Source organism: Rhinichthys klamathensis, unplaced genomic scaffold, assembly GCF_029890125.1.
Source record: "Rhinichthys klamathensis goyatoka isolate OS25496 unplaced genomic scaffold, OSU_Roscu_1.1 h1tg000281l_1, whole genome shotgun sequence".
Lineage (NCBI taxonomy): Eukaryota > Metazoa > Chordata > Actinopteri > Cypriniformes > Leuciscidae > Rhinichthys > Rhinichthys klamathensis.
In genome coordinates this window covers 1,510,687-1,524,825 of record NW_026606800.1, presented here as the reverse complement: position 1 = coordinate 1,524,825, position 14,139 = coordinate 1,510,687, and the positions used below count along the sequence as shown (strand labels likewise).

Genomic DNA, 14,139 nt, shown 5'->3' with positions numbered 1-14,139 from the left:
TCCAATTATGCAGTTCGGGGAGCACTTTAAGAAAATGCGGGGTGACCAGCGGCCAGTGAGTAAAATGACCTGTTAAGAGTAATGATGATACTTGATTTTCATCTCAATGCAGCACAGAAACCAACAAACCAAAGCCATGCATCAGACCAGACTCATTTTTATTACCCAATTCATCAAAACAAATACAACAGTCAAATGAAAAAGACTCTTTTCACTTTGCAGAACAAAATAGTCAATGTGAATTCGAAGACATGACATGAATGCTTCAATATATCAAAATAAATGCATCCAGATGAAATTTCAAGCCAACACACACACACACATAAATAAATATATATATATAAAAGTGTGTTTATATAATGTGTGTCTGAATGAATATATACTGTATGTATGTATGTGTATATATATATATATATATATATATATATATATATATATTCACACAGGGAGACACACACACACATAAATAATTATATATATAAAAGTGTGTTTATATAATGTGTGTGTCTGAATGAATATATACTGTATGTATGTATATATATATATATATATATATTCACACAGGGAGACACACACACACAAATAAATATATACATAAAAGTGTGTTTATATACTGTGTCTGAATGAATATATACTGTATGTATGTATGTATATATATATATATATATATATATATATTCACACAGGGAAACACACACACATAAATAAATATATATATAAAAGTGGGTTTATATAATGTGTGTGTCTGAATGAATACTGTATGTATATATATATATATATATATTCACACAGGGAGACACACACGCACACACACTGTATATTTAACTGTATAATATATATAAATATAATATTTATATATATTATACAGTTATATATACAGTGTGTGTGTGTCTCCCTGTGTGAATATATATATATATATATATATATATATATATATATATATATATATATATATATACACATTTTTAAATTTTTATTTTTGCCCTCAACAAATTAAGTAGGTTGACTTCTCAACTGCTGCCTTCACATGCAAATATCTTATACTTCATATTAAAGAACACAAATTCATTCTAAATCAGTAGGAATAAAAAGATTATAATCAGCACATCTAAATTAAACAGTACATTGGTGGGAAATTCAATTTTGGCAGTTTTGACGTTATCTCTTATCTCTTTGCTAAATGAAGTGCACACCGTTTTTTGAATATTCAGCAGAGGTCATGTCACTTTACAGCAATCAGTGGCTTAAAGGTGTAGATTTATTCGTTAAACTTCAAAGCTGTGTGTTTTTCTTTTTTCCTTGGCACACAAAAGAATACATTTCGTGTTGTTCTTTAATTTTCATATGATAAAAGTACATTGTGAGCAGGGGCTCTAAAGCTACTGGAAGCTAGAATTTTAGTGAATAGTGGCATAAATTTAATTATGTTCCTCTAATAAAGCTTCAGAAGATTTGGAATATAGTGTATGAAATTATTTATGCTAACGTTATGGTGCATTTTTAGAGCTCAACATCAACAGAAAAGCTATTTGTGTTCCACAGAAGCAGATAAATAATGAAACAACTTTAATTGTAGGTGAACTACCCTTTTAAGACCTCAAACTACAAATCACATGTTGATGAGGTTGTTACCGAATCTAAAATCCTAAGAAAAGGTTGTCACGGATTCTGGATTCCTACAGCGCAAATTCTAATTAGCGATTATGACAAAATCTTGACCACCGGTGGGCAGGGCTTTATCTTCAAACACACGAGACACTGACCACAAACAAAAAAAGCTGTGCCGCTTCACTTGAGCCGGGTCAGAGCCGGTCACTGCGTACCAGTGATCAAACAGCTCCGCATCCCATTAGCCAGACCTCGCAGTGGGGTAACCCAATTAAATCAATTCCATTTAATCAGAGCGGGACGCCTGAGCTGAGGAGGTGTGCTTTTCCTGACAGTCTCGTAGCATGTAATCCCGCCGCTTAATCACCAGAGCTGTGTCCACGGAGAAACACTAATAGGAATGTGATGGAATTCCACTAATGATAATCGGGTAACGTTGCAAATTGATCGACCTCTACGATCTGAACTTTGTAAAAGGTCTCGCTTGGGTCAAGCTACTTGATTGGATTTGTGCTGTGACATTTTAAAAGTATACAATGTCTATTTAGTGGGACTGTCAAAAATTGCTTTGTATAAAATTATATATTTTAAATAAAATTAGCGCTGGGCAACGATTAATCGCATCCAAAATAAAAGTTTGTGTTTATATAATATACGTGTGTGTACTGTGTATAATTATTTTTATATATAAATACACACATATGCATGTATACATTTAAGAAAAATGTATTATTTATATATAAATATATACAGTATATATAGTATATACATGCAAATATTTCTTAAATATATACATGCATGTTATATGTATATGCATTTATATATACAAAATAATTTTACACAGTACACACATATTATATAAACACAAACTTTTATTTCGGATGCGATTAATCGTTGCCCAGCACTAAATAAAATATATTTTCTATTAAAAACATTTTGTTTTTAAATAAATATAATTGCGTGCACAAATCATAATTCATGTAAATTAACAGTTTCAATAATAAAAAAAAAAAATCATTGATACGAAAATAAAAATATTTGCCACATGCACTTAACAAGAATTCAGGTAACACGAAAAACGTGTCATCATCCACACTTTCTTTTCCCTAAAACGCTCTGATTCCAGTGTAAATAGAAGAAAAAAAAAACTAATGGTTCAGACAAGTTCTGTTAATACAAGAGGGAACAAAAACACACCACAGCTGTACACAGTCTGCAATAAATGAGCTAACTGATGTATCTTTCTGACAGGCACGAGGGTGTAAAGATATAAAATAGGATCTTTTGAGATATTGCGGTACCTTTGGTCTGTCCTGGATGATGATGCTCATCACAGACTAATGAGATCTTTGGAGAGTATACTCAGGTGCGCCTGCAAAGACAAAGAGAACCGGATCAGTAAACAGACAGACAGACAGAGAGAGAGAGAGAGAGAGAGAGAGAGAGAGAGAGAGAGAGAGAGAGAGAGAGAGAGAGTAACTGTAACTGCTGTAAGACAGTGTGTTAATCAAAAAACCCTCAACTAAATATTCAAAACCACAATTTTATCTTAGGCTAATGTACAAACTATTGAAACAGGCAAAATTTCTTTGTTTGTCTTTTAGGAGTACACTAGCATATACACTTCAGTTTGAAAGTTGGATGAGTACGCTTTTTTTATTAAACTTTGTAATGTTACAAAAGATTTGTACACGGTTGAAACACTGTTATATTCATCATGTTACACTGAAGACTAGAGTATTTGCTGCTAAAAATGCAGCTTTGCAATCACAGGAATAAATTACATTTTAAAATATATTAAAATAGAAAACAGTTACTGTAAATTGTAATAATAATAATAATAATATTTCACAATATTGCTGTTTTACTGTGATCAAATACATGCAGCCTTGGTGAGCAGAAGAGACTTGTAAACCAAGAGTTTGTCTTGTACTGTATATCGCTGCAGCAAAACCTCCTGGATTTAAGTAACTGTCCCAAAAAAAATTGCATAGCAATTTTTGGTTGGTTGGCTCTTTTACTTGAACGTTCATAAACTTTCATGAGACTCAAATCTGTCATGATAGGCAGCACACAGGGATTTCTCTGGCTTTCAGTTCAATTCAATTCAATTTTATGTGTCTTGCACTTTTCACAACACAGTTCATTCCCAAGCAGCTTATTACAAAGAAGAGTGCTGTAAAACCTCCATTGAGCAAGTTAAAGGCGACAGTAGAGAAAACACCAAGAAGCTGTTTAGGCAGGATGAGTAAAAACCATGAGGAGGATTACTCATTTCATCCCAATTCTCTCATAATATACACTGCAGCATCACCTCTTTTCTCACAGTATATGAAATGGTTCGATAAAGGATTCAGTATCTCTAAACCCCTCCTTTCCGAGAGCTCACTCTGCTCTGATTGGTCAGATGACCCAGTCTGTTGTGATTGGTCGACTGCTTAAAGCGCGTGTCGGAATTGAAACGGCCATTACCAAATCTGAATTTCAGCTTGTATACAAAAGAAATTATAAGGTATAACAATGGTGTCGGTTTTACTGTATCAATTCGAGGCATATTCCTCATTCTTTTGAGGTGCATGCAAAGTGGATTTGCTTTCGCAGCGCAGAAAACAGCGTCTTCTCGACATGTCGACACACAAACTAAACTCTTCCAGTCTCAGCTACAACTACAGTGTTTGAGGGTCAAAGTAGACGTCGTTCGCAGGAAGCCAATGAAGACTATAGGCGGGCATTATGCAAGTTTGTTACAAACCTACGTAGGTTTAAGCAAAAAGTGAGAATGGAATTACTGACGACTCATTTCAGGCAGTTCAGAATTAGTTATTTCTTTCAGGACACAAAAACTCCATTTATTCTGGACTTTGATCTTTGAAATTTTGCAGACCATTTACATTACACACTACATGAAGGATAACATCGCAGAAAGCATAAGCCACATATTTACCGAACACTTGCGTTTGCATTCTAGCATAAAGTATATTTCCGGCCTTTAAAGGGTTAGTTCACCCAAAAATGAAAATTATGTCATTAATGACTCACCCTCATGTCGTCCCAAGCCCGTAAGACCTCCGTTCATCTTCGGAACACAGTTTAAGATATTTTAGATTTAGTCCGAGAGTTTTCTGTCCCTCCATTGAAAATGTATGTACGGTATACTGTCCTTGTCCAGAAAGGAAATAAAGACATCATCAAAGTAGTCCATGTGACATCAGTGGGTTAGTTAGAATGTTTTGAAGCATCGAAAATACATTTTGGTCCAAAAATAACAAAAACTACGACTTTATTCAGCATTGTATTGTCTTCCGGTTCTGTTGTGGATCCGCGTTCAGTGACGCTGCTGACGTGTGTCTGGTGCGCCCGAGCTTCGTTTACAGTCTGAGGGAGACGCACGCTGTAAACAAAACAATCTTCGCAAACATGTCTAAGGATTTCCACACAGAGGAAGACTTGCATTTTTTTGCCCAGCCGTATTTATTTGAACCCGAATACACGGACGCACCAGATACACGTCAGCAGCGTCACTGCGGACTCGTGAACGCGGATCGACAACAGAACCGGAAGAGAATACAATGCTGAATAAAGTCGTAGTTTTTGTTATTTTTGGACCAAAATGTATTTTCGATGCTTCAAAACATTCTAGCTAACCCACTGGTGTCACATGGACTACTTTGATGGTGTCTTTATTTCCTTTCTGGACAAGGACAGTATACCGTACATACATTTTCAATGGAGGGACAGAAAACTCTCGGACTAAATCTAAAATATCTTAAACTGTGTTCCGAAGATGAACGGAGGTCTTACGGGCTTGGGACGACATGAGGGTGAGTCATTAATGACATAATTTTCATTTTTGGGTGAACTAACCCTTTAAGACTTGATAAAAACTTGCTATATTGTGTAATGAATGATACATGGCCTATATCAACAAAATCATATTAAAAAAAAACTGTAACACAAGAAAATTAGGACCTAAAAAGTGCAACATCCAGTGCTAAAAGCAAACATTAATTGCCCTTCAAATGGGATATCAACAAAGAAACGCACTTCTAGGACTTTCCAGGTAATGATAACCAGACGTCTTCTAATGGAGCAGACACGTCAACATTTCTGGCATATAAATATCCTTCGCTTCTCAACCTCCATTTGAGAGTCACATGGTGCAATCGAATGACAGAGCCGTCGAGATGAAGTCACGACACAGTAAATCAAGTGAATTTCGAGCTTTTACAGGCACAAAAAAGGAAAAGGAGCAAAATACTGATAGGGAGTAATAATCCTTTCTTTTCCCGATTATATAAACTTAATAGGATTCCGAATGCAATCACTGTCTACACTAATGCTTTTAGAGACACAGAGGAGGATCTCATCAGATTGCGTCTGGACAGAATGATTCCCTCGTCTCCGCTTTTCTATTCGGTCCTCTCGCACGCTTCCTGACCCCTTCTCCTCCGCCTGGAACGCCTTCCCCCTGTATTTACAGACAATAAAGAGACGGACGAATGTATACTTTGTCAAGGAATGAGAAATGTACTTCTATTATATCATTCAAGATCATTTACGTTCCCCATTGGCTCCTACTTGCGTAATTCTATTTTTTCTGTCTCGCTCGCGGCGTTCATTTGCACTTTGTCAAGGAAACAGACATTTTATGTCAAGGCCCTGGGGAATTAAATTAATAAAGAAAATGCATGGTAGATTATCTTCAATTATGAATACTGCCAGAACAGGAGTATAAAAAATAGATATTCAAACCATCCTCTGCCTAGCAGAAACGAAATTAATTTATTGGTATGTACACAGAGCCAAATGTGTTAGTGTGCTCAGACTTCAAATAACATTTACAAGGCATTTCATTTATTTCAGATCGAGGTAATGCTTATGCAATGCATGAAAATGTTGCTTTTAGTAGGCCTATTTATTTATTAGCTTTGAGGTCAAATATGCCTAACGTTGACCAAATTATCAGTATACATAATACACAAAGTCTTTCTCTTCCAAGAAAACTGGCCAAAAATGATGACTCATCTTGCACTCCAATAAAATTGTCTAACAAAATGGGTAACACTTTATTTTTAGGTGACGTATAGATACACGTTACTACATGTACTTACTATAGTAATAACAGTAAATTATGCATAATTATATAAGTAACTAACCCTAAACCAAAGCCTAACCCTAACTCTATAGTACTGTAGAAGTACATGTAGTTCATTAATATTACTCAGTACTTATTTGAGTCAGTACAATGTAACTATATCACCTTAAAATAAAGCGTAACCACAAATGCACTCTAGTTATCTCTACACTCTTAAAAGTAAAGGTTGTTTATTGCCATCTATGGTTCCATAAAGAACCTTTAACCTCCATGGAACCTTTCCATTCCACAAAATGTTCTTTACATACTGGGAAAAGTTTATTTTGATGATTAAAATGCTCTTCACATAAAGAAAAAAACGGTTCTTTTAAGAATTGTTCACTAAAAGGTTCTTTGGGGAACCAAAAACGTAAAATAAAATATAAATATTAGAGGAAAATTTAACATAGCTTAAACAAAAATTAAAAACGTTGACTTGGCAACTAACAGAAATAAATACGTTTACAAAAAAAAAAGACAAAAGCACATAACAAAATGACTAAAACTTGAAATAAAAACTATAAAAATAAAAGCTATATAAATAATAATAATTACACTGCCACATAGTTAACAGCTAAAATAAAATAGAAACTGAAAATATAAAACAAAGCTACTTCAAAATAGTATGTAATAATGACTTGTTATTTTAGTCTTATTTATATACTATTTATTAATATTTTATACAACTAACAATGTTCTGAATTTTTAAAACATGAAGCCTACATCTTACTAGTAAAACAAGCAGCAGATCAGTCCTGTCAACAGGCAATATAGATACATCGAGAAAGATAAACTGCGCTCGTAAAGCCAATTCATGAGTCCTCTGGTTGGTTAGTTACAATTCCGCACACACATTTCCTACAAAGTAATTTACAGTGTATTAATTGCAATCACAGTCCCTCAGGAGCAGTCTTGGGTTAAGTGTTTTCCTCAGGACAGTCATGATCGGGCTGGATCGTGAACTTGCTAACTTGGTGACTCTCTTGGTCTGCATGGATCGTACCAGCAATCCTTGCGTTAGCTAAAGCATTAGTCTCCACCCCCGAACCTGTCCGAAATGGAGTAGGACACCTAAGGGTGACAAATCTTTTTCCAAGCTGTAACAGATGCTGCTTTGAAATCTCCATGTCGCAATTATTGTTCACCTGTCAACACGAAGTCAAGTCATAAATCATCTTTGTAATTATCAATTGATTAAAAAAAGCTATCTGACAGAGAAAACGGCTCGCAGGCCTAATACATCAATTTTAATGACATTTCTTAATCCAAAAGACTTGGCAATCACCAGAGACCAATTACAGACCATGAGATAGAGGCAAACCATTAATAACGAGAGTTAGCCTGTTTCGACTCAACATCTTTTGGATAAAGGGCTTGCGGGGGTTCATTTAAAATGAACTGGTAATCCACAAGCATTATGTTACACTGAATCTAAGGGTGTTCACACTTGTAGTTCTTGGTTCGTTTGGTCCGAACCGGAAAGAGAAAAAATATATTTAGTCCTGGTTCGCTTAGCATTCACACGGTCACTTTTAAGACCAAACCTAAAGAACCAAAACAAAATATGGCTTTTATATATTGCGACAGAACTTATCGAACATCCAAAACAATACTGTGTGCTAAATGCGCTCGCTGTATGTGCATACATACATATGATGGTATTTTTACTATTCACTATTCTCCCTACATTAGTCCACTATAGTTCACTTGAGGGAGTGAATGAAAACGAGTGAGTGAATTTGGACACTGACTGCACCGCTTTTGCCTAGTTTGTGCTTGCTGTTTAAGGGTGTATTCACACCTGCCTTGTTTGGTTCGATTGAATCGAACTCTAGTTCGTTTCCCCCCTTGGTGCGGACCTTTTGGGCAGGTGTGAATACAACAATCGAACTCGGGTGCGGACCAAACAACCGAACCGAGACCCAGCTGAAGAGGTGGTCTCAGTACGCTTCCAAACGAACTCTGGTACGGTTCGTTTACGGTGTGAACATGAACCGACCCATTTGCAAGAAAGCACTGCGCCTTTGAGTTAACAGGTTTCCGTAGTCGGAGTTGCGTTATGGGTAAGTGATCTGTTGTAGCCTACTACATTACATCTGTTGCGCGTCTTTCTGCGCGTCGTGTGTGCATCATTGGAATGGAATGAATGAATGAGTGTGTGCATCAGGACATTCACATACAGAGCGTTCTCTTTAGTCTAATAGCGCATAGATAAAAAAAAACATTTGCAGTTCATATAATGTAACGATAGTTACAATACAAGGATGATGCTGCGTTAATTTAGGCTACGTTAAGCCTTTTTTGCACTTCCTGATTTCACTACTTGAGAATCCTTGTCCAATGAATGGACGACCTTAGCACACGTGTGGTTTTGTTTACAAATTTTGGTTCACTTGCAAAAAGAACAGTGTGAAAGCGAACCGTACAAAAATAAAATAAAAAATTATTTGGTCCGGACCAAAGCAAGTGAACTATCGGACTTTCCTGGTGTGAATACACCCTAAGAATCATTTGAAACTTGTGTATTCACACCAGGAAAGTCCGATAGTTCACTTGCTTTGGTCCGGACCAAATACAATTGTTTTTTTGTTTTTTTGTTCTCTTTTTGCAAGTGAACCAAAATTTGTAAACAAAATCACACGTGTGCTAAGGTCGTCCATTCATTGGACAAGGATTCTCAAGTAGGGAAATCAGGAAGTGCAAAAAAGGCTCAGCATGGAGATATTTCGTACTGCAATATTTGTTCTTTAACTAATTTTGTGTTATTCTGTACAAACGCAATATGAAGAAACTAATGAGTATCATATGATACAATGTCCCACCTCTCATATCCCCTCTCCTTCATCCGTTCAGTAAACATGTTGAACACATCAGTATTTGTATGTGTCCTCTCCAGCAGCTGTGCTACATGGGCATCTGCCCAAATGTTAATAAAGCAGCTCGTCTCTTCGAAGCTCCAGGTCAAACCACGACTCATTTTATCAAATGTAGTAGGCTACAACAGATCACTTTCCCATAACGCAACTCCGACTACGGAAGCCTGTTAACTCAAAGGCGCAGTGCTTTCTTGCAATTGGGTCGGTTCATGTTCACACCGTAAACGAACCGTACCAGAGTTCGTTTGGAACCGTACCGAGACCACCTCTTCAGCTGGGTCTCGGTTCGGTTGTTTGCTCCGCACCCGAGTTCGATTGCTGTATTCACACCTGCCCAAAAGGTCCGCACCAAGGGGGGAAACGAACTAGAGTTCGATTCAATCGAACCAAACAAGGCAGGTGTGAATACACCCTTAGCAAACTGGCAGCTCCAGTAGAAAGATGAAAAGATTTATCTTGATCGCTGTCATGGAAACTATGTATAAACTGTAATTAAACAATTTAATAGTCAATTAAAAAGAAATATTACGCTGTAGCCACATTGGATCGCCATCTTCTTGCGAGACGCGGGAATTCATTCGGCATGACCGCCGCAGTGCATTATGGGGTTTCTCTAGCTGTTGATAGTACATCCGTTGTACATTCGTTATTGCGGTGCATTGTGGGATTAAATGAGTGCACTTGTTAACTTCCACTATGGTTTCGGACACCACTACAAATATTTGTCTCCTTAAATAGTGCCCTATTTAACGGTATAGGGGCCGATTTCGAACACGGCCCTGGTATGCTTGAGCATTCTGTCTTTTTAGGGTCGCATCTAGTGACATCACGTCCTGTTTTTGGTTCATTTTGATGTCTTTGGTCCATGTTGCGTTAATATTTCAGGCAAACCGCTAAAATATTCGGAAATGTGTCAGAAACCCACTATTTCAGGCGTCTTGGCCCGCTTGACTAGTGCACACTGGGGTTCGGATGGCAGCGTTGTTCACACACTTATTCAAATGAACTGCACTAACAGAGCAAATCGAAACCAAACCTGCCAAGTGTGAACACAAAAACTCATCTGGACTGTCATGATATTCCACTTATCTGGAAGAAAACCAATGGATCGATGAAGAGCAAATAAACAAAAAAATACATCATGCACAACTATCACAGTTCAAGATTAGCAAAGAAAATAATTCATTTGAAATATTCAATAAACATGGGCAAAACTAAATTAGGAGACTTTTTTAACACTAAAAGATTATCTTTGACTTAATAAAAATACAAAATGTTATTGTTTGTTTGTTTATTTATATAGCACAGTTTAATACTACTCACATTGCCCAAAGTGCTTCACAATCACAAACTAAAAGGCACAAAAAGATAGCAGAAATACAAAATATTACCCAACTGTCCCTAGATACACCTCAAGGCCAAGAGTATGCAGACACCCACTTCTAGTTAACTGGTTTTCTGAAGCCGATTAATAACATTAAAGACCAATCTTAATGCTATGGCATACAATGACATTCTGTGCTTCAGACTTCATGGAAAGCATTTGGAGAAGGTCCTGTCCCCTGAGCACAAAGCGCGGTGGGGGGGGGGGGGGGGGGGGGGAGGAGTGACTTACCCGCACAAAGCCCAGGCCTGAACCCCACTGAACACATTTGGGATGAACTGGAACACTGACTGTGAGCCAGACCTCACCGCCCGACATCAATGCCTGATGCTCTTGTGTCTGAATACGAGCAAATCCCAGCAGTCATGTTCCTGTGGAAAGTTTTCCCAGAGGGAGTGGAAGCTCCCACTCAGTGGTTTTGAAAGTAAACCCTCAGGTACATATTGTTGCCCATTTAGGCCTATACTTCCACAAAAATATTAAGCAGCACATCTGTTCTCAGCAATGATAATAATACGAAGAAGAAATATTTCCTGATTAAATGTAATCATTTAAAACCTTATTTTTTAAATTGAAAAGTGTGCATGTGCTGAACTTAATAAATGTCATTATTTTGTTTGATATATAAAGCAAAGAGATTCTCATATTTTAATTTGTGTCATAAATCCAAACGCTTTTTGTGGCCACTGACTGTACATTTCGCTTTGTATAATTATCAACAATCTTTTGATAAAGGCTTTTCCCGTTTCTTGGTTCTAAATTTCTCCTTCCTCTGAGCCTTGGCGTCACACCGGAGAGAAAATTATACTACTTTCACATCAATCGCTGTATGTTAGAGTTACAGCAACTGCAGCCCGAATTCAGCCGAGGTTTCAACAGCGCAGCGGAAGTAAACATTTCTACAACACAATCTCAAAGCAACTTATAACACTGGACATTTGTTCATTTTTTCTTCATAATTGTGCTCCCTGCCGGCTGCATTTCTAAATGAAGACTGCAACATATAATTTCCTAAACCATATTATTCAAATACGGCATGACAGTGACAGTAACACCCCCAAAATGAGGTCCCTACCCGAATCATCTCACTTTTTCCAATTGTGCTTCTCTCCAACTGCGCAACTAATTTTTACTGAACTACATTTGGGAGGCACAAATTGTCTGTGACACTTCCAAATTTATCATCAACGTTAATAGTGCCGCATAATCCTCTCGGTACAAAAGGAAATCAGAGCAAAGTACCATGATCAAATTATTCAATTGTGAAAAGGGTCATAAATACTAGTTGTAAACAGGAACAAATGCACTATCTGCAATTTAAAGAAGCGGTTCAGCACTATGAGCTAGTTGGCAAGAGCCCAGCAGTCAGGACACCATATACTATAGGAGAAAAGGGTTTTTGCCATCATGGGATTTTATGGGTTTGGTTTTAATTTTGATTTTGAATTGTATAATTTAAACAGCTTGTAAAAAATACTTTAATCACTAAAAAAAAATGTATAACTGTTAAACATGAAAGTATTATGCAATTATTCAAGATATTTCTATTTATATAGAACCTTTCTGGCATACTTTGAAATTGAGTCAAGATCCTAGGGGTCTATATAGAGCTAGGGATGTCCCAAGCCGTTCTCAAGGATCAGTATCGGTTAAATCAGCTATTCTAAGCCCAATCCTTTATTGAATGTCAGCTGTCACTCAGGTGTCGTGCAATAGATGGTCGGAAAATGCTCCTTCATGGGGGTTTGTCAACCGCATTTAAAGGAAAAGAAGCTAAAAAGCAACGATTCCAATAAATAAGTAAATCAATGATTTTTGAGTGATTCGTTACAAAAGTGCACATCAAATATGTGAAGCATAAAAGCTCAAATATGGATGCCTGATAGCTGTCAGACTATGAGACGTCGTTGCCATAACGCGTTGCTATGGGTTGCGTATTGTTTCGGACTTGATTGACAGACTGACATTCTGACAACGCAAGTGTCAAGCTTTCTAACCTTATCTGCACTTTTGTTTTCTTTTTGTTCCAATTATTCTACTTGTACATAAAAAGTTTAAACCAATAGTCCCATATTCATACTTTTGACCACACAGGCTGTTTACAATGTCTACCATTCTAACAGATGTTTACATCTACATCTATACAGTGTACAAAATATATATATAGGGCTGTACAGTGTGACATATGTCGTACGTGCTTTGAAAAATCTGTGCGATGAATACATTCACCACAGTAGCACGTGTGCGATACAATATATGTGAGAACAGAGCTTGTTTGTGTGAAGTGAACATTTGTTTTGTGCTTGTGAGGTTTAAAGGTTTAAATTTTGAAATAAATAAATAAATATATGCGCAGGTAAAGAGCAGCACTGTTCAGAGCAGATCGATCGGTTCGCTGTAAACACTGCTCTATCTCTGCAAGCGCTGTGATATTGAGTTATTTACAGTGTAAAATGCATTCGAAAAAGCAGCAGGTGTCAAACATCCTTCCAAACTTGTAATGAGAAGCATTTACAAACCTGTTGTCCAACAAAAGAGATCATTTAATGGAGGGTTTGAAATAACTTGCTTTTGTGATCTGATGTGCTTCACATCACAGAATGAGGCGGAAATGATATTATTTTATAATATTCTGTACAGTGATAAAGGCTATTTCGACTAGCATTGTGTTAAATATACTTTTATGTTTCACCAGTCAAAACATCTCTATCTGTTACAGCGATAGCTGGATGCCTATGTCCATAGATATCCATAATAAAGGCGATGTCTTACGGCGGAGTCTCTATCGTCATCACCGGCGGCCATCTTGTCACAGGCAAGCTTTCTGGCGGGCTCTGTGGTACCTGATGTAAGATGAGTGATCAGCACGAACACAAATACTCTTATCTCGGTGAAATCTTGACGGATTTACAAACGGTTTGGTTTCTTACAAACGTTATTAACGTGGCTATAATTATGGATGATTATTTATTTATACACTTATTATTCATAAGTGTGCAGTGTCATAACTACATCTCTGACGTTTATAACAAACCAAACCGTTTGAAAATCGGTAGAAAATTGAGCAAGTTATGGTTATTTAAAAAGTACACGCACCATTAAAACACAATGTTACGAGTGAGCGAGCTGCCTGTGAC

At 36.8% G+C, this 14,139-nt stretch overlaps 1 protein-coding gene across 1 annotated transcript in view; it reads right to left on the bottom strand.

Annotated features, from left to right (window-relative positions):
- LOC130103166 (kelch-like protein 29) overlaps nt 1–14,139 on the bottom strand; it is a 305,231-nt gene that overhangs the window by 279,910 nt on the left and 11,182 nt on the right. Inside the window, exon 2 of the mRNA XM_056269368.1 lies at nt 2,910–2,980. The gene's annotated coding sequence lies outside the window, so the exon portion shown is untranslated. The remainder of the gene's footprint in view (nt 1–2,909; nt 2,981–14,139) is intronic.